At 37.9% G+C, this 22,316-nt stretch overlaps 1 protein-coding gene across 1 annotated transcript in view; it reads right to left on the bottom strand.

Annotated features, from left to right (window-relative positions):
* SLC14A2 (solute carrier family 14 member 2) overlaps positions 1-17,246 on the bottom strand; it is a 483,794-nt gene extending 466,548 nt beyond the window's left edge. Inside the window, 2 exon segments of the mRNA XM_021092457.1 lie at positions 7,673-7,803; positions 16,896-17,246. The gene's annotated coding sequence lies outside the window, so the exon portion shown is untranslated.

Below are 22,316 nucleotides of genomic sequence, written 5' to 3'. Positions count from 1 at the left end.
ACAAAATAGACTTTAAAACAAAAGACATAAAGAAAGACAAAGAAGGACACTATTTAATGATTAAGGGATCCATCCAAGGAGAGGATGTTACTATCATCAACATATATGCCCCAAACATAGGAGCACCCAGATACATACAACAAATATTAACAGACATAAAGGGAGATATTGATGAGAATACAATCATAGTAGGAGACCTAAATACCCCCCTCACATCAATGGACAGATCCTCTAGACAGAAAACCAATAAAGCAACAGAGATCCTAAAGGAAACAATAGAAAAGTTAGACTTAATTGATATCTTCAGGACACTACATCCAAAAAAATCAGAATACACATTCTTCTCAAATGCTCATGGAACATTCTCAAGAATCGACCACATATTGGGACATAAAGCGAATCTCAATAAATTTAGGAGCATAGAAATTATCTCAAGTATCTTCTCTGACCACAATGCCATGAAATTAGAAATCAACCATGGGAAAAGGAAAGAGAAAAAACCTACTCCATGGAGACTAAACAACATGCTACTAAAAAACCAATGGGTCAATGAGGAAATCAAGAAGGAAATTAAAAACTATCTTGAAACAAATGATAATGAAGACACAACCTCTCAAAATCTATGGGATGCTGCGAAAGCAGTGCTCAGAGGGAAATTTATAGCAATCCAGGCCTTTCTCAAAAAAGAAGAAAGATCCCAAATTGACAACTTAACCCTCCACCTAAATGAATTAGAAAAAGAAGAACAAAGAAGTCCTAAAGTCAGCAGAAGGAAGGAAATTGTAAAGATCAAAGAAGAAATCAATAAAATAGAGACTCAAAAAACAATAGAGAAAATTAATAAAACCAAGAGCTGGTTCTTTGAAAAGGTGAACAAAATTGATAAACCCCTGGCCAGACTCACTAAAAAGAGGAGAGAAAGAACCCAAATCACCAAAATTAGAAATGAAAAAGGAGAAATCACAACGGATACAGCAGAAATACAAAAAACCATAAGAGAATACTATGAACAACTATATGGCAATAAGTTTGACAATCTGGAAGAAATGGACAATTTTCTAGAATCTTACAGCCTGCCAAAACTGAATCAAGCAGAAACAGACCAACTGAACAGACCAATCACTAGAAATGAAATTGAAGAGGTCATAAAATCACTCCCTACAAATAAAAGCCCAGGACCAGATGGCTTCACAGGTGAATTCTATCAAACATATAAAGAGGAATTGGTGCCCATCCTCCTTAAACTCTTTCAAAAGGTTGAAGAAGAAGGAATACTCCCAAAGACATTCTATGAGGCCACCATCACCCTCATTCCAAAACCAGGCAGAGATACCACCAAAAAAGAAAACTATCGCCCAATATCATTGATGAATATAGATGCAAAACTTCTCAACAAAATCTTAGCCAACCGAATCCAACAACATATCAAAAAAATTATACACCATGACCAGGTTGGGTTCATCCCAGGTTCACAAGGATGGTTCAACATACGCAAATCAATCAACATCATACACCACATTAACAAAAAAAAAGTCAAAAATCATATGATCATCTCAATAGATGCAGAAAAAGCATTTGACAAAGTCCAACATCCATTCATGATCAAGACCCTCGCCAAAGTGGGTATAGAGGGAACATTCCTGAATATAATCAAAGCCATTTATGATAAACCCACAGCAAATATAATCCTCAATGGGGAAAAACTGAAAGCCTTCTCACTCAAATCTGGAACAAGACAGGGATGCCCACTCTCACCACTGCTCTTCAACATAGTTTTGGAAGTCTTAGCCACAGCAATTAGACAAACAAAAGAAATCAAAGGCATCCATATAGGAAGAGAAGAGATCAAACTGTCACTGTATGCAGATGACATGATACTATACCTAGAAAACCCTAAGGACTCAACCCCAAAACTCCTTGAACTGATTAATAAATTCAGCAAAGTGGCAGGATATAAGATTAACATTCAGAAGTCAGTTGCATTTCTGTATACCAGCAATGAAGCATTAGAAAAGGAATACAAAAATACGATACCTTTTAAAATTGTACCTCACAAAATCAAATACCTCGGAATACACCTAACCAAAGAGGTAAAGGACCTATATGCCGAGAACTATAAAACCTTAATCAATGAAATCAAAGAAGATGTAAAAAATGGAAAGATATTCCATGTTCCTGGATTGGAAAAATCAATATTGTGAAAATGGCCATCCTACCCAAAGCAATCTACAGATTCAATGCAATCCCTATCAAATTACCCATGACATTTTTCACAGAACTAGAACAAACAATCCAAACATTTATATGGAACAACAAAAGACCCAGAATCGCCAAAGCAATCCTGAGAAACAAAAACCAAGCAGGAGGCATAACTCTCCCAGACTTCAAGAAATACTACAAAGCCACAGTCATCAAAACAGTGTGGTACTGGTATCAAAACAGACAGACAGACCAATGGAACAGAATAGAGAATCTGGAAATTAACCCTGACACCTATGGTCAATTAATCTTTGACAAGGGAGGCAAGAACATCAAATGGGAAAAAGAAAGTCTATTCAGCAAGCATTGCTGGGAAACCTGGACAGCTGCATGCAAAGCAATGAAACTAGAACACACCCTCACACCATGCACAAAAATAAACTCCAAATGGCTGAAAGACTTAAATATACGACAGGACACCATCAAACTCCTAGAAGAAAACATAGGCAAAACACTCTCTGACATCAACATCATGAATATTTTCTCAGGTCAGTCTCCCAAAGCAATAGAAACTAGAGCAAAAATAAACCCATGGGACCTCATCAAACTGAAAAGCTTTTGCACAGCAAAGGAAACCCAAAAGAAAACAAAAAGACAACTTACAGAATGGGAGAAAATAGTTTCAAATGATGCAACTGACAAGGGCTTAATCTCTAGAATATACAAGCAACTTATACAACTCAACAGCAAAAAAACCAATCAATCAATGGAAAAATGGGCAAAAGACCTGAATAGACATTTCTCCAAGGAAGATATACAGATGGCCAACAAACACATGAAAGAATGCTCAACATCGCTGATTATAAGAGAAATGCAAATCAAAACTACCATGAGATACCACCTCACACCAGTCAGAATGGCCATCATTAATAAATCCACAAATAACAAGTGCTGGAGGGGCTGTGGAGAAAAGGGAACCCTCCTGCACTGTTGGTGGGAATGTAAACTGGTACAGCCACTATGGAGAACAGTTTGGAGATACCTTAGAAATCTATACATAGAACTTCCATATGACCCTGCAATCCCACTCTTGGGCATCTATCCGGACAAAGCTCTACTTAAAAGAGACACATGCACCCGCATGTTCATTGCAGCACTATTCACAATAGCCAGGACATGGAAACAATCCAAATGTCCATCGACAGAGGATTGGATTCGGAAGATGTGGTATATATACACGATGGAATACTACTCAGCCATAAAAAAGGATGACATCATGCCATTTGCAGCAACATGGATGGAACTAGAGAATCTCATACTGAGTGAAATGAGCCAGAAAGACAAAGACAAATACCATATGACATCACTTATAACTGGAATCTAATATCCAGCACAAATGAACATCTCCTCAGAAAAGAAAATCAATCATGGACTTGGAGAAGAGACTTGTGGTTGCCTGATGGGAGGGGGAGGGAGTGGGAGGGATCGGGAGCTTGGGCTTATCAGTCACAACGTAGAATAGATTTACAAGGAGATCCCGCTGAATAGCATTGAGAACTATGTCTAGATACTCATGTTGCAACAGAAGAAATGGTGGGGGAAAAACTGTAATTGTAATGTATACATGTAAGGATAACCAGACCCCCTTGCTGTACAGTGGGAAAATAAAATTTAATAAAAAAAAAAAAAAAAAAAAAAAAAAAAAGAATGGAAAGAAAAACAGAAAATTAGGTTTTGAATCCGTAGTGACAAAAAGTTCTTTTCTGAAACCAGCCTTGGTCAAGAGAGAGTTTATTAAATTCCAAAAGCTCCCCCTTTCAGGTTAGAAGCCAAGCCTGGAAAACCCAATGGGAGAATTTTACCCTAACTTACAGTGTTGAGCATAGAGACAATAGGGAAGTTCCTACCAGATAAGGAGAAAGTATTCCCAGAAAAGGAAGCCAGGAGGATTTTGTGTGGATGCCCCCAGGGTGAAAATATAGTCAGATTCCATGAGAATCAAAGGCCTGTTTTTTCTTGGGCTGTTACCAAAGGTGGGGAGTTAATTGACTAAAACACTGAACTCTGTGGACTGAGGTTTTCTAGAACATTCAGGCTCTGGCTCTGCCCTGCCACACCCAAGATGGCTAGGAGAAGTGTTAAATGAATAAGTCTGAGAGAGAAAGCTCTTGTTCCACCTGATATTTGCATTGCATACAGAGGGCCTTTGAGTTCCCATAAGATGTGATGGACGTGTAGGTATCAAAACCTACAATACTGGGTTAGATGAGAAGGATAAGAAATGTAAGGACCTCTCCCACATGGATACATTTGGTAGTTATGTATTTTGATGGTGGGAGTGAAGCAAAACAAAACAAACAAACAAAAAAAGGCGAGAATAGCCATACTGGGCACAAAGTGTTCAGGATCCACACCAGACCAGCCTCACTCTGGTGGACAGCAGGGAGGACAGCATACAGTCAACCCCCTGACTCCCCAAAGGGCACATGAGCTCTCTCTGCACATGTCCCACCATTTGGGAAGAGATGCTTCTTGTGAAAGGGAATAACCCTTCACAATGGCTTCATACTCACCGAATGTTTGCCCAAATTACACTTAAGATGTTATTCTCAAATGGAAAAGTTTGAACTGTATTTAATTAGAAAATGTAAATCCAATATAGCTCCATTGATAAGACTAAGGAAAATAAGCACAGAAGGAACTTTATTCTTTTATTTTTCAACCCATTTCACTTATGTAAATGTTCACCCTGTTTTTCCACAGTGAGGAGGTCTGTAGAATGCTCTATGCTGTGTACATGACAGGGTCCCTTAAATAAATGCTGTGTGAAGAAACAAAAGGAAGAAAAGGTGGATTTCATTTCTTCCTTGCCTTTCATTCCACCAAAGCCAAAGTCAATGATAAAACAGAGATTTTTTTTTAATAACATAAATCACAGAGAGAGTTCTGGAAAAAGAACTGGCATTAGGAAAGTCACAGGGCTTAGTCCTTAGAATATTAGCACTGCTGGCCACAGACAGTTTTTCTGCCAAGGTTTCCATCAATAAGCTGAAGTAAATATCTATCTGGACCAGTAAAGTCCCACAAAAGTAATAAGCAAAGTTTTCAATCTTCAAAAATGTTTGTACGTATATATCTTGTAGAGGAAAAACCCTGGAACTGCTCATAAATGGATATTTCCCTTGGGGAACTAATATTTTCTTCAAGGTCAAACTTGTGTTTTCTTGAAGATTTGTGCAGCCACATTCACAAAAATGTCACTCCTTTTTAAAATGTCCTATTATCTTAAAAATTCACTTTGCTTTTAGAAGTCATTAACTATAACTTTTTTCTGATTCAAACTTTTAGGAAGGGAAAAACAAGGGCAAAAGACAACCTTAAAAGTCAGCACTCAGGTCGATGAGTCTCAATGAGAAAGTTAACAGACTTGCTGGCTTTTTCTTGGTGTATATAACGAGGCATATAAGGCTATTCACAATAGAACTCTGAAAAAAGCATTGTAGAAAGTAGGCAAATGTTGATTCTCTGCTTTAAGTTCATAAATAACTAATAAGGCAATTGTAATTTAAAGGTATAGGCATTACTTTATTTTTTAACTTGGTGCGATGGTGCTCAGAAACTCACTATACTCCCATAAAAATATTCTTCTTATCCTTCAAGAAGCCACTGAATATCGTCTTATTCATAAAGCCTTTTCCTGACCAGTTCAGCCCACACCAATCTCTCCCTTCTTTGAACTCCAAGAGCATTTATTGCCTGTAGCACTCATTGGGCATAAGGCATTAGGTATCTTTCTTTTAAAAAAAAAACAAAACAAAACAAGCATGATCCAACAGACAATAAAAATCCTCCAGGGTAGGGATCACATTAAATTCATCTTATCCCTAGTACCTAGCCTGGAGCTTCATCCACAGCCCATAAGGGTTCAATAAATGCTTGTTGTTAATGATGATATGTTGTAGATGCATCTGAAACATAATCTGGATAAACACAATACAGAAAAAAGTGCAAATCATCATCTAACAAACATGCAAGCCAAGAAATCAATATGAAAGAGCTGTCTGAGCACCAAGTGAAAGACAAAGTAGTGCCCTTTTCCCTGCCCCAATATCCAACATGGTGATGGATTATGCTACATAAAATTATTGATGAAGACCTATGTAAGCAAAATGATTTCTAAACAGTAGCAAGAAATATTAGATACAAAATGTAACATTACAACAAAGGCAGCAGAACTGAGAGGCAGTGCATGGAGAACAGATAGATTTAGTTGATGAAGAACCTCTTTGCAAATAAGTAACTTTAAGCATAATGAAAGCAGGGTGGTTTCATTTCCTCCTTCTCTATCTCCTCAGCCCAGAGACTGAGATACTGATTTCTTGTAAGATACTTTGAATGAACATCATTTGCCCCTTCAACAAAGTCAGAGGAAGGCAAACTGGGATATTCACCATTTGTCAAAACAAACCCAGCCCTTTGAAATGAGTTACGCTCTCACAATGTAAGTCAGGTTGAGTAAATTCATACAATTCTCATTTATGTACACAAAGAGTAGAAAAATCCACTTACCTCTGGTCTGAATTCTCTTCTTCTTCCATGAGGTCTTACTTATTAGCTTAGCAATAGAAATTTCAGGTCAAATGTGTTCCAGCAGTGAACCTCACCTTGGCCTTTCTCTGTCACTCTTACCTTTCTCTACTAGGGCCCTTTCTTTTATCTTGGAGGTGGGGCACTCTTAGCAAGAAGGTTCTACCTTTTTTTGTTGGACCTATAGGTAATGCACTCAGCAATAGCACTGGTTTGATGTGAAGCAATGAAAAAAATCCATCAGACCAATCCGAATGTGTCTGGGCTCCCACACCACCCACAACTTGGATGCGCTTTGTTGTGCTATGGACAACAAGAATAGGATAACCATTTAACTGATCACTTAACTGGAACATTTATAATGGCATGCCCGATTTTTTATAGTGTTTAGTAGTTATTTGGCTTAAATAACCAACCAACAAGATTTGCTCCTCACCTAAATTCATGACTGTATTTCTCAGTCACTTTTAATATTTTGAATGGGTCAAAGAACTTACACAATGAATTAGCTATGTAGACAGAGCTCTGATGACCTGGTTTTCTCCATTGTTCTTAATATTTTCATGCAATTAATCTACTAGCTAAAGGGAATGAGGACTGAATTGCATGGGTTAATTGATGTATAGCAGATAACAGTTTCTATAAGCAACTTGGCTTCCATCACTGTCAAAGGAACTCCAAAACCATCTCATCTTTTTGAAACAATTGGCCTGTAGCATGTTTTGGAGGGCCAATTTTTTCATTAAAAGATAGATATAGATCCATAGATAGACAGATATGTACAAAGTAGTCCTGAATTTAATAACATAGGAACCCTTTGTTACAGGATATAGAGTTTTCCTTCTAGATCCAAAGACATTTACATAGAAAAGACTCATGTACTCACAGTCATTCAGTCCTGTTCACTCAGAGGGTTGAGGTGCTCCAAGGTTTTTCCTTATCTATAGGTAGAGGTGGGAATATTTCAATAAGATGTACTCATGTCCAGAAATACCCAGGAAAAACGCTGGAACAGGCCTAAATGGAAGTACAGAGGAACTCTTTTAAGCATGGTTCATTTGGGGCAATGGCTGGAGCCAGCGCAAGGAGACATCATGGGACAGAAAGAGGGATTTTCCACTAGGTGGAGTAGGATACATCTGTGGTACACATGGGTACTATTAACAGAGCAGGGGGATAGAATCAGCTTTCACATTTTTGTAGGCAAGGGCCTATATAAGGTGACATATGGATTAAAGTGGGTATGTGTATTTCATGCCTCTTTGGGTTAGATCCTACATTGAAGGTATAGCTGAAGTGACACGTACATTCTTTCAAGTATGACTGCATATGTGGGTACAGATATGTATGAACACACACATATTCACATATATACCTGTGTGTTTTCATGTACACATATACACACACATATGATAGATTATATAGCCATGAGTTGAAACAGGTATAGATATAGCTTGTGGGCCATTACTATAATATTTGAAGTCATGTTGGAGGAGGAAGCTAGCTTCTATTGAATGTATCCTGTGTGCCAGGCCTTTTCATATGCTTTCTCATTCAACCTTCACAATAACTGTGAAAGGTGGCTACCATTATTCCTATGTGTATAAAAGAGGAAATTTGATGGACATCAGTCAGATTAAGGAAATTGCTCAAGGTCACACAGCTGGAAAATTACAAGGCCTGGATTAAAAACCAGTTCTGCTGAGCTTCAAATATCTTAATATAGTGTTCAAAACCAAAATATAGTCATACTTCACATCACATAAACTTGCAATAGTTGCTAGCAATGTACAAACTAAGTCCAGGGAATATGGTTTGTGGTTATGTTTGCACAAATAACACTGACATGTGCATAATACAAAATTAAAATAACATATATGCAAAAGTTTGATCTGAGTTGGAATGCAAATATATATAAAAAGTTAAATAAATACCACATTCCACTTTCCTCTTTTTTGCCCCAAGATGATTATTAAAGAAACTCTTCATAGGAAAATATACAAGAATGAATTCCAGTATATGATTCAATTAAAATGAGAGTCATTTGAAAGAATATTAAGCTTATTTTCAAGGGGATATATCAAATCCACATGTATACATAATTGAATACATTCACAATTTGCCTCAAAATACATTAGCATTGGGGTAAAAATACAAATTCCATTAACATTGCCTCTTTATGCTATAGTAAAAGCCATTTCCACTGAGATGGGTGGAGCACACCTAAACTTGATTTACTCAACTATGGCCCATTGTCATTGAAGACTATAGCCTTTGGACAGCAGCCTTTTATTTCTTATTTTTTTTTCCTTGTTCAGAAAGTTTGCTGTTCTATAAGTTGTGTTGTTGTGACACAAAGTAAAGAATGTAGTGCCTATTGAGCATTTAGCACAATGTCTGGCAAATAGTAAGGACCTAATAAAAGTCTACAGTGCTGCTGAAGATAATCCTAAGAATAGAGACGAGGAAGCAGAAGAGGGAGGCCTGAAGGAAGAGAAGAAGATTGAGAAGGGGAGAGAACATGTAAGAAAAAGAAGAGGATGAGGATAGAAAGGTGGAGGTAAGAGATAGACAAGGGACCAAAGTGACAATTCATAGTTCTTGTTTTCTTAGTGTCAGAACTTCTCCTTAAAAGGTACAAAAACATCATCTGAAATATACATATAATTCAATATATATCCACCTATCTATATATATCCATCTATCCAAAATATCCACATATTTTAAAAACCTGCCCTGCACACTGCAAACTATTTTATCCTTCACTTTAGACTTCATGAAGTTTTCTGTTTTGGGTCTAAGATTGGTTGCTCTTATACAAGAAGAATGCACTGGGCATTGATCCCCTGACTGGGATCCTGGGACTGAGAAGGGGAGAAAGAAGTAATGTTTCCTCAACTTGTACTGCAGGCCCTTGGAAAATATGTCAGCTGTGTAGTTTGCAATGGAAAATTTGGTGCCATAATAAAGGTTAACTTTGGCTTCTGAACCCAGATGGAAGACATGGCCGCTCCTTCTAGACAAGTCCAAGTGAAATAATTTTTTCTCCACTGTTTCTGTTCCCTAATTAACAGTATCTGTAAGCAGTCATAACTCAGGCAGAGGAGGGGAAAAGGAAAATATTCTCAGTTACCTTTGAAGGTAAAATTCCATTTAGAAAATTTCTTAAGCAGATTTTTGTCTTTTGAGGGCCAAGTGTTTGTTTCTTTCCTTTGTGTGGGGGAACATTGGAAATTAAATTGATAATAAAATAGTAATAATAAAGACCAACTTATTGAGCACATACCATATGCAGAGCACTGCTTTCCATGTTTTAGATCATTTTCTACTCAGTACAGTCCCATCAAGTAAGTGCCATATTACAGATGAGAATTTAACTGATTTGGCTAAAGTCTCATAGGTAGTACGTGGCAGAGCTAAAATGCAAACCAAGGGCTGGCTGAAAATGAAAATCTCTGTGGCCCACCAAGCTATCCTTAGATAACCTACAAGATGTCTCCTCACTGCCCAACACAGAGTTGGCATATTATAATGCTCCCTCTTGCTTTTTTAAGGAGCTTGGATTTTTACCTCTTCAAAGCTCTATTTTCATCTGTACACAGGTTAGGAGAATGTCAAATGAGGGGAGTAATACTTTGATCGGGGAGTCTGAAATATTCATTCTCTCCTGGATATTTCTGCTCTGCAGGTCCTAGATCTAGCATCTTTCCCTGGGTTCAAGAAGCCATGAGACATAGGGCTACACGTGGAGGTTACTGACATGGATTAGATGGGGAGGTGAGGCATGCCACAGTGAGAAGGAAAATGTCTGATTCTATTGGGCTTTCATCCCTACCATTTTGGCACATTCATACTTACGTGATCATGCGATATACTTTAAATTAAGGGAGAAACCCAATGCCTGACTTGTTTCTAGAAAATAATTTCCTGAGCTATTAGAGAATTATGGCAAATTGTCTCAGGAGCACTGGGCACAACAGCCACTTACTAATCATTGCCTTATTAAGAGGACATGACTATCAACTAGAGTTGCCATTGGATGAATAACTATCTCAAAGCAGAAGCAAAAAAAAAAAAAAAAAGAAAGGTGTTCCCATCGTGGTTAAGTGGTTAGCGAACCCAACTAGCATCCATGAGGACACAGGTTCAATCCCTGGCCATGCTCACTGGGTTAAGGATCCAGCATTGCTGTGAGCTGTGGTGTAGGTTGCAGATACAGCTCCAATCTCAGGCTGCTGTGGCTATGGTATAGGCCAGTGCCTGCAGCTCTGATTTGACCCCTAGCCCAGGAATCTCCATATGCCGCGGGTGCGACCCTGAAAAGCAAAACAAACACCAAAAACAACAACAAAAAAACCTATCTCAACATTTCCCCTACAGTCTCCTGTTATCTTCTTGACCCCAAACTAGGATAGCAAGATGAGTGAGGAAATTGAGGCCCATAGATGTCCAAGGTCAGACCTTTAGTCTATAAGTGAACTAGAATGTAGGTTTCTTATCTTCCAGTAAACAAAATCAAGGTGTTTCCACAAATAGTGAAAATGCCTTGCTGGGGGAAGAATGACCATCTTAATTAGTCAAAGGAGTTTAGGAAATGCAGCATTCTCTAACATCCTTCAGAAATTAAAATGTTCATTTTGCTTATGAAATTCTCTCCTAAATCCTCCAGTAAATTTTTGAAACTTGGCTTTTCTTACAAATTCTGTACACTTCACAGGGTTTTGCTTTTTTTTTTTTTTTTTTTAACTCCTAGTATCAGGAAGCACTGGTATTTCTCAAAACCCTTTTTAAATAATACATCTCAAAGCAATTCAGAGGGAGTTCAGGGGATGCTTCTTATTGAAAATAATGGTATAAGTCATAATGACAATAACTGCCTTTTATTAGTATTTCATGTTCATACTCTCTGACCTCAAAATACTACCATATCTTCATAGCAGGTTTTCCCCATCCCCCACGCTTTCTGTCCGATTATTTCTCTATGTTCCTACTATATTTGCCTTCCCTAACCACCATTTCACTGTGCCTTCCTCCCACGCTATAATCACCCCAATTCTTGGTGTAAAATACAACTTCTCAGTCTAGTGTTTCAGTCTTTTTCTCTCTCCAGCTTCTTTATCCACTGCTTTCAGGACAAGCCCTTCAATTATACAACTGGCTCACTTTCAGATCCCTAACAGGGCACATACTTCCTCATTCCCCGCCTTTGTGTTCTTCCCGTTGCCATTTGTGCAGGTACGTTTTTCAATAGATTGCAAGTTTCTTTGAAAGCAGAGTTTTACCTGCTCTCACCCTTTTCCTCACAGAGCCTGGGCCCAGGTCTTACACCAGGGACCTTGTAACAGCTTCAGCTGTCCACCTGCACTGCCCTCACTCCCATCTTACATCTCTCAAACACAAACGTCCACGACCAGGGTCACATTTGATGACCAGCAACTCATATGGTTTTATTTTTAAACTTGAACTATGATGACAAATTTTACTTTTAGAGAAGTTAGGAAAACATAAAGTAATTACATTTGGGGAGGGGAAGCAATGCACATTTCAATCGTCTTTTAAAAAAAATTATTTACATGCTAGACCTTTAAGCTTAAGCGTGTGTGTTGGTTAAAAGAGTAGCTTTAGTTGCCCATGAACTTGTGTTAAGTATGCACTCTACTTTCCAGGTAGTTACATCTCTGCCTTGTTATAGACACAACTGTTTGCAGAGGGATACATGGATATGAAGGCAGAGAGGCTAAGATGGGACAGACAGTCTACAGTCAGAGGATCTGGCATAAGGTTCTAGTTTTATGGCTGACTCTTGGGTGACCTTGGAAAAAGCCACTTACCCTCCCTGTGCAGCAGTTCCCTCAGCTGTAAAATTGGAAATCTAATATTTAAACTCACAGGGTTATTGTGGGAATGAACTGTGGTAATTGCTATAGATGCCTTGTAAATTATAAGAGGCTCTGCAAATGTTAGTTATTATGAAGGAAACATTCTGGGCATCTCCAGGTTTTTTGTTGTTGCTGTTGTTTGTTTGCATGAGGCAGCACTGGAGGTGTTTCCAATGTCACTTGAATAATTTCTGTCATGAAATGTGTGGTTCTCTTATGTCTGTACAAATGTTCCCTGTTCCAGTTCTAACCCTGCTCATATTTACATGCAGCAGAGTCAATTTCTTAATCAAAAATTCTTTTTTTATTGTTTGAAGACTTATGTTCAAACTTCTTAGTGACCCAATGAAGTACTATGGCTAAACTTGCCATTTTCGATGCTAATTCCAACCCTGGACTTTCAAGCATGTACACACACACACAATCAGGTTTATTTTCCTTTCTTCCTTCTATTCCTGCTACCACCTTTTTCTCCTCTCCTTCTTTCCTTTTTCTTTCTTCTGATGATAATATAGAAATATTCACATTAGAAAATGACATGAATCTTTGACCAGAGTGACTATATTTTATTTCTTCCCTTCCTAAATCTGGTGAAATACTTGTAAAGCCTTGTCATTTTCTCCAAAACATTCAGATAGGCTCTAGTAGGTAAAATGGACCTTACTGTGTGTTATTTACAAGTTAGGTCCCAGAGCAGACTATAATGTTAATGCAGGATTCTTGATTACTGAAGAACATTCCCAAGGCATTCATGGCCTATAGGGGAGATACATTTTCTATGATATAATGGGAATTATTGACTCACTGGACCAGAACACTCTCAGTGTCCACATAAAGACCCTTATTTCCACAATGGATTGAAAGGACAACAGACTCTTGTCTCTTGCATATTCACGGCTTGTAGATTATTGATCTGCTAATGAATCAACACAGCATCCTCTGGGTGTCCTTAGCTCAATGTATGTGCAAATTCCCTTTCTGAGGCTTGAGTCTCAAAACACCCCAAATCAGCACCTTCCCAGTAGCTGCTTATGGTGTTCAACCTCTCAAATTATTTTTGTCTTTAAAGTGTAATATTTCGGCCTTCCTTAAAACATACAAGTTCAGGGAAAGCAATACCCCCCAGGAAACAAGTGAATTGCCATAGACACACAATTATAAATCAGCAAGGAAATATAATCATAGACTTTTCAAGCTGGAATAAAATGTAATAAAATTGTTTACAATTTATTTCATGTTAAGGCTAGACTTGGAAGATTACAGATGAGTCGTTTTTGAAATTAAGCCTGTGTTTGTCTTTGTTTGCCTATATGCACCCATAATGATTCTTTTCCTGAAGGATCATTGTTGGAGCTTGTTTAATCCAAGTACTCCATGTCACAGTCTCTCAGTAAAGTGTGTTCTCCTGTGACTCGCACAAGCCACACAGAAGCTACCTAGAATATTTTGGGGGAAGATCAAATCTTGATTTCATTCCCATCTGGCCTATTAGAAAAGTTATCTTCTACATTTTAATATAAAGATCAATTCTATTTCAAGGGACCACTAACTCACATATGCAGATGAAAAACAATTCTCCATTTCCATGGTCTTTCTGTCCCTACCAGCCTCTCCAAGTCATTTTCCCATCTCACATTGTAATGGTGATGCTTCTGCTTCAAGCAGAACTCTGAGTCAGAACCTGGAATCTGAGCCAGGGCTCTTCTTCTCCCCTGGGAAGTCCCCTCTCTTTTCTACATCCCTATATTTGTGCCCCAGAGTGGAGGGGTCTATAGAAGATTCCTTTGCTGAGATCCCAAGGATTCACATATATGAAGTATCACTTCATATTTGTTGAATAAAATAATGAATGGGTCCATTCGGGAATCCACTCTCTAAGGTTCTAGCCACATTCCATAGGATCTTCATAGTTTTAGTACATGAAAGACTGAGAAGATTTATAAACACACAGAGTTGTTTCTCTGGTGTTAAGATTTGCCTCAATTTAAGCAGTGAGATCTTAGTTCCATATCTTTGAATTGCACCTACTCAATCTATTTTTCCATCAAGGACTCATAAGCACCACAAAGGCAATGACTTCTTCTCTGCTTCTGCCGTTAACCCCCACAGTCCTCATTGCATTGCTCTGTTCAACAAATGCCGATATCTAGTTCTTTCTGCTCCTTCTATTTTCAGAAAATTTAGAGTTGACTATAATAAAATACTTTTCAACTTAACAGCATAAAGTTGTTCAAGATCTTTTGTCAGGTAATTGATAAGAGAATATTCCAGCCTTCATATCCACTGGCTCCAAGTGTATGCAGACTATGCTGGTACACATAATACTTCAACCTCCTTTGCCCCGTGGATGTGAGGATATCATCTACAGGCAGACGAGTGATCACAATGACCTCTGGCTCTCCCAGCTGCCTGGCCTCTGGTATTAACAGGGGAAGTTCTAGGCCCTCCTGCTGCTAGGATGCTGGAGTGCTGATATCCTGGGGGAAAGGATCTTGAGACACAGTGTTCTCCACACCCAGCCCCAAGTAGCAGCCCTCAGTTCTTGCCTAAGTTTCAAATCATAGTCAGGGCCATAAGCGTGCTTTACTACCTACATCTTCTATCTAGGTGTGCTGAACAAAGCTGAGGAAGCTGCTACCCAAGACAGGTATCTCCTCTCTCATCAAATTACCCCCTAATTCTCATCTCTCCTCACTGCATAACATTTTCTCCTCTTGCAAAATTAGCAGAGATGGAGTATAAAGCATAAAGGAGTTTCTGCAACTAATCACGTAGATGACTTGCTGGAAACATTTTTTTAAAACCTCAAGTAGAGGTTTAAAAATTGGAACTAGCTTTTAACTCATGAAAATATATTAACTGAATTTGGCTCACTGATATAAGATCATGGCTGATATGTCCAATAAAATCTCCCTTGACATCAGCCAATTAATCTGAATATAAGGCAAGAATTTGTTGGTTATCTCTCTTTTACTGCAAAGGCCAATTACTATTTGGCTTTTTAGTCATAACAAAGTTATAATATTTGCCTTTCTCTAGAGAAAGAGAGAATTCTTTTTGTCTTATATTAACAAAACAAAATAAGAATGTAAACTTACCATCATTGTTTTTAAAACCACTCATTCAAAATCTAAGTCCACCACTGTGCAATGCCCTCAGAGGTAATCAAACCCCAACCCTTCATCAGACCAGCCAAAAGATTCAATTGTCCACAGGGGCAGCACATGTCAGCCCTGCGAACATACCACAGGGAGGGTGGAGCAAAACATCAGGTCAACCAGAAGGTTTCTGTTCAATAGCCATTAAGAGAGCCTAAATGGTTAGACTAGATTCCGAACTTCCTCCCATGTGCACAGATAGAGCTGTAAATATGCCCTCTTGTTCTACTGAAGGGCACTTCAGGAGGCTGATATTCATTTGTCCCAAATAAACTCATTTGAACTCTTGGGGGATTCCCTTTAGCTTTTTCATTACCACTCTTAAGTAATATGCAAATAGTTAGGTGACAGCATGCCTTTTATTTGAACATTATTAAATATAGAACAATTATCACATATAGCATATTCTATGTGCATACAAGCCCCTTCAGGATAACGCACATTCTCAACCTCAATCGAAAAAAAAATGAATATTCAGTCTTCAAGTGTTGTAAAACCAACTCTAAGATCATAGCACTAAGCACTTGAAGCTCTGGCATCTACACAGGATGGCTGGAGAATTCATGCACTGTGGTGTTTGACACACTCATTCTCTCAGGTGAAATACTGCGGGCAAAACTGCATAATTTATTAAGCTCGTACAGCAAGGCTGAATAATTAGATCATCTTGTACAAGGCTACATTTTATGATGATCTTTTTAATGCTGTAATCTAAATTGAGGTTTGAATTGCGATGTGGAAGGGATTTGGAAGTAAACTAATTGGGAGATGCTGTACATGAATTAACAGCCATATTATTCCCTTCTATCAAAAGTAGGATCCCATCCTCAAAATTCTTTCAAATCATCTAAATTATTGACTAGCAATACCTCAAATATTTTACTAACAGGAAAATCTCTCTCTCTCTCACACACGCACACATGCACAAGTATAAAATGCTGCATTTTTATTTTGGTGGATGGGGAGGAAGAGAAAAAAGCCTAGAAGCCAATAATATCCCCCATGAATAGTAGAAAAGTATTTCCAAGTGTTAGCAAGAGGAAACAAAGTCACAAAAAGAGACACGACTTACCTCACAGTTCCTCCTGAGACTTGAAATGATGGTTTTGAGAAAAGTAGCCAATGTCACCAAAGAAAGAACTTGGAATAAGAATTTGGGATCCTTCTCAGGTGATCAAGGCAAAGAAGGTCACCAACATGGAGGACACAGGTGGCCAAGTTTCTGCTCACCAGGCCCACTCAGTCTTTCCTTGTTCTTTATCAGCAACTGAGCACTAAAGTGGGTCCAGTCTCTCTAAGAGATTTGCTTTTGAAATGCCTCTCCTTCAACTGCTGTCATTAGCATCTCGTTCTCCTTCAATGGTCATGTGATGCATGAGAATAGGGTTGTTTTCCCATTGGAGAATTGGCTTCTTATTAAGCATCCAAACAACCCATCTCAGGTGCCCCACAGAGAACCATTGGAAGATCATTTGTCCTCTGGCTACTCTGGTTCTGCTTGACCTCCCCTATGCCTCAGATTTCCTCCTTTTTTTTTACACATTACTGAGAGGTTAAATTTTTACAAATCTTATATTCATAAGACATTTTTGTCTTTGAGCTGATGGAAGATAAGGAGAGCTCATACACCTGGCCTTCCCAGGATGGAAAACTCCATTTGAGAAACTGATTTGCTATCTTGAAGGTTGGTACGTGAACATAATTTACCATGAAATTCAGATAGGAAAGGTGGGTTCAAAGAAAAGATCAAGAGAAACACTTCCCATAGAATCTAGTCCCTTTCGCTTTGAGAGAGAACCAGGCCCAAGTCAATTTTCCTCACTGTAGTTATTTCTGAACTGAAGCAACTTCAAGCTCAGGTGCCTAGAATTCCAACTTTCATCACCCTCATTTCATTCTCCTCCTCTTCATTATCATTATCACAAAAATAAGCAAAAATAATTTTTATTTCCCAACATTGAGTATAATAATTTGCTCATATTTGCCTTAAAAATAGGGTAAAAGCTACGGCTCCCTCCTATTCCCTGTTTCCTTTGAACATCACATAATTGGTCCCTAGATTTCCCTGAGATCTTAGATTTTATTCTGAAAACCTTGCATTAACTATGACTTTATCCTAGGGATCAACTCTGTTTAAGCCTCAATATCTATCCCATGCTTTTAGAAACAGAACTGTTTTTACAAAGGCTCAGTATGCTGTCCTTTGGGCTTTTGCTACATTTATAGCAACCACTGTTGGGGGAACTTAGGAATAAAACTAGGCTTTGGAGTCTGGGCACATATAAAAAGATGCATCACAATAATAAACATTTTAGATTCTTTGTTTAAACCAGCAACAATAACTTTCAATAGCTGTTGAGGTATTGCCCTTAGTTCTGATTAAAGAAAAGAGAAAAGAAATATTTAGAATATTTCCAGGTTAATTTGCTCTTGCATTTAAGAAATTTCCATTTGATAGTCCAATAGTAAACCTATGTTTAGAAGAGATTTGTGGTTTCAACTGGCAAATAGGTGAAGTTCTCTGTTATCTTTGTGGAATTTCCTAATTATCACTGGGAGTTATACATCCACATTTTGAAAGTCATCCCCTTCAAAGAAATCTAATGGATTTGTGAGACCATTCACTCTAATCTCAGAATTTTTGTGAGACCAACAGGAGGAAAAGTACCACCAAATCTTTTATAAGTGGGATGAATAAAGAAAATAATGTCTGGTCATGTTGGATTTAGTCAATAATCTCCTTACTAAAAGGAACCAGGACTTTTTGGAGAAATAGCTAATTCTAGGGTTGCAACAGGAAACACACAAGATAAGCCTATAAAATCTCACAGCACCAAAAATATGAGTGTTTAAATACACACATACACCCACACACACTGACACACACACAAACACACGCACACATAGATGGTGGGCATGTCAAAGGAACACAACAGACAAGAGCTCCCAATGGCCAAAACTGGAATAATTTGGATAACAAAATGAATAAAATAGTAAAATATAATAAATATTCTTAAGTCCATAGAGAAGGAAAAGCTGCCTTCTGTTCTCTTAGATTCAGTAGCTAAGGCAAAGAATTAAACTGACAGAAGTTAGACTAGCAGGAGAAAAGCATACACATTTTACTAAATATTTTTATGTGTATATTGGCATCTTAAGAATGAAAACAAAGACCTGAAGAAGCTGTTAGGTACAAAAATTTATATATCTTTTTGTATGAAGAATGACAAATTGGGGAGATGTGTCAAGAAAAAGGAGCACATAGAGGCATAGGGGCAGCAAATCATGGGATGGTGACTAGGAAATACATGAAGAAAACTAAAAGCAGGTAAGGATCATTTTGGAAGACTTGTTAGTACAGGTCCATTTCAGAGCTGATTCCACATCTCTGGTGCTAAGAATGTTCTTATCCTGATACAGAGAAGTCACTTTTCTCATGGGACATTTTAGAACCTGTTTTTAGGTAGAAAGGGGGAAGCCAGAGAGCTCTTTCTGCATTTGCTCTTTCTCAAGTTCCTTTGCTCAAAATAATTAATATGCCAAAGTGGCATATTCTGAAGTGACATGTTCTGAAACCTGTCAATTACATACTGATATAGGTAAGTAAGTAATAAGTAAATGAATAAATGAATAGAATAGAAAAATCTCCCATGCAGAAAAATTCCACACAACTCATGTAAATAGTCTGTCCTTTAGAAGATAAGCATAACTCTCACTCTGTTTTAAAAATTATTTCCCCAATACAATTTTTTTTTCTACTGTACAGCATGATGACCCAGTTACACATACATGTATACATGCCTTTTTCTGATATTGTCATGCTCCATCATGAGGGACTAGACATAGTTCCCAGTGCTACAGAGCAGGATCTCACTGGGGAAATAACAATAAAAAAATTTTTTTAAATAAAAATTGTTTTTGAAATATAGTTGATTTACAATGTTATGTTAGTTTCAGGGGTACAGTAAACTGATTCAGGGAGTTTCCACAGTGGCTCAGTGGTTAATTAACCTGACTAGCATCTATGAGGATGCAGGTTCGATTCCTGGCCTTGCTCGTGGGTTAAGGATCTGGAGATCTGGAGTTGCTGTAAGCTGTGGTGTAGGCACAGATGCAGCTTGGATCCTGCTTTGCTGTGGCTGTGGTATACGTCAGCAGCTGCAGCTCCAACTGGACCCCTAGCCTGGGAACCTCCATATACAACAGGTGCAGTCTTAAAAAGACAAAAAGTGATTCAGATACATATATATATATATATATATATATATATATATATATATATATTCTTTTTTAGATTCTCTGGGCTGCTCCTAGTTTATGTACCAAAAGAGCCTTCGGTATGAACAAAAGACAAAAAGTATTTTTCCAATTTATCAAGGTTATAAATATTACCCCAGACATCAAAAATTATTGCAGGTACCTTTGATATGAAGTGATGAGAATGGCATTTACCTCATGGTCTTCATCCAAAAAGCCACAATCCCACCCTAACCATGATAAAAACATCAGACAAATTGAGAGACATTCTACACACTACCTGACCAGTAGCCCACAAAACTGTCAAAGACATCAAAAATACAAATTCTGACTCTCGTCACAAGCAAGAGGAGGCAAAGGAGACATGATAACTAAACATAACGTGCTGTCTTGGATTGTATCATAGAAAAGAAAAAGGTGAAAACTAAGGACATCTGAATAAAAGTATACTGATGGATCAATACTGGTTCATTAATTGTGACAAATGTACCCTACTGATATAAGATGATAACAAGGGAAATCAATATCAGGTATATGGGGACTCTATCTTTGCATATTTATATAAATCTAAAACTGTTCTAAATATAGTTTATTTCTTTAAAAAAGAATCTACTTACTACTTCCAAGGCAAAACCTAAGTGCATGAACACATTGGTATTCAAAAAATGTTTGTTGAATATACAAAAAGTAAAATCAACTTCCATCCCAGAGGGTCTTTTTTTTTTTTTTTTTTTTGTCTTTTTAGGCCTATACTCACAGCATATGGAGGTTCCCAGGCAAGGGGTGGTCAAATTGAAGCTGTAGCCACTGGCCTATGCCATAGCCACGGCCACAGCCACAGCAACGCAGGATCCGAGCAGCATCTGCACCCTACAGCACAGCTCGTGGCAATGCCGGATCCTTACCCCCCTGAGCAAGGCCAGGGATCAAACCTACGTCCTCGTGGATGCTAGTCAGATTCATTTCCACTGAGCTACATCGGGAACTCTGAGTTTTGTTTTGTTTTTTCTTAATTTAATACCAAAAAAAAAATGATTTTGAGAAAAACATTATCTGAAGAAAGTAAATTCTATAGTTGAGAACTCAGAAGAAATTTCTTAGAATTGAAAGTATACATTGACATCACTTCCAATCTCCATCATAATAGAATTTTAAAAATGAAATGTTAATGAGACTATAAAGTGTTTAGTTTCAAAATACTTTCATATTTATTTGCGATGTCAATTCCTGAATTGAGAAAGGGAATGTAGGTATTACCCCTTGCATTTTGAATATCAAAAATCTTGAGTCAAAGAGACATTGTACAGATAGAGAAGAGCTTCATAATCTACATTTGATTTGGACAAGTTGTCTCACTTTTCTGGGGTTTTGATTTCCTTTCTGAAAAGTGAAGGATATTTTCATAGTAGAGGAAAATTCATGTATAATACACACCCCCTCCAAATCCAAACACATAGAGCATAATAAATTTATTTACTTAAAAATTAATATAGAAATGTACTAAATATTAAGCAAAAAGCCTGAAGACTGAAAAGGAAAGGAAATTACAGCTATAGGCAGAGGAGGCTGAAACCTCATGATCAACAAAGGGATGAAACCAGCTATGCATGGATTATCCTGCTGAGGCCCTCAAGTGGGACTATATGCGCTCCAAATGGAGCTCAGACTGTGTTTTCATAGAATAGAATATCCCCTCTTGTCTGCCCAGGTGGCTTCTAGAAAGATGATCCTTTCCCAAAGCTTACTGCCAAAGTTAAGATTCTCACAGGGGCCTGGTTCCCAGGCCATTACAGGTTCAGGCACTGAGGGTGGAGGTGAGCTGCTAACATAGGAAGCCTTCAGCCTTCAGAGCCAACATAGGATCCAGCCTCTGAAAAGCATGGGCAGCAGCAATTGGAAATTGCCTTAAGGAAAAGGGCACAGGAGGGAATGCCTCAAGAGATGAGTGAAGCCAAAGAAATGGGAGGATTCTCATTCCAGGAAAAAGAAATAATGGAAAAATCTAAAAATAAGTTTAAAAATCAATATCTTTGAAATTTTCAAAGAAATAAGGGAGGAAAATGGGGAACTTGAGTGTGGGTTAAATATCAGGCCAAGAATTGAGAAAATTCCCTAGGATGAAAACAGAGATAAAGCGATAATATTTTATTAAAGAGAAAGTGACCTGGAGGTTGAGAGTATCAGCATATATCTAGTAAGAATTTCAGAAGAAAAATACAAAGAATGAGAAATAGTC

Source organism: Sus scrofa, chromosome 1 (genome assembly GCF_000003025.6).
Source record: "Sus scrofa isolate TJ Tabasco breed Duroc chromosome 1, Sscrofa11.1, whole genome shotgun sequence".
NCBI classification, from domain to species: Eukaryota; Metazoa; Chordata; class Mammalia; order Artiodactyla; family Suidae; genus Sus; species Sus scrofa.
Note: the sequence above shows the minus strand (reverse complement) of the source record. Positions and strands in the feature narration are given on the sequence as shown.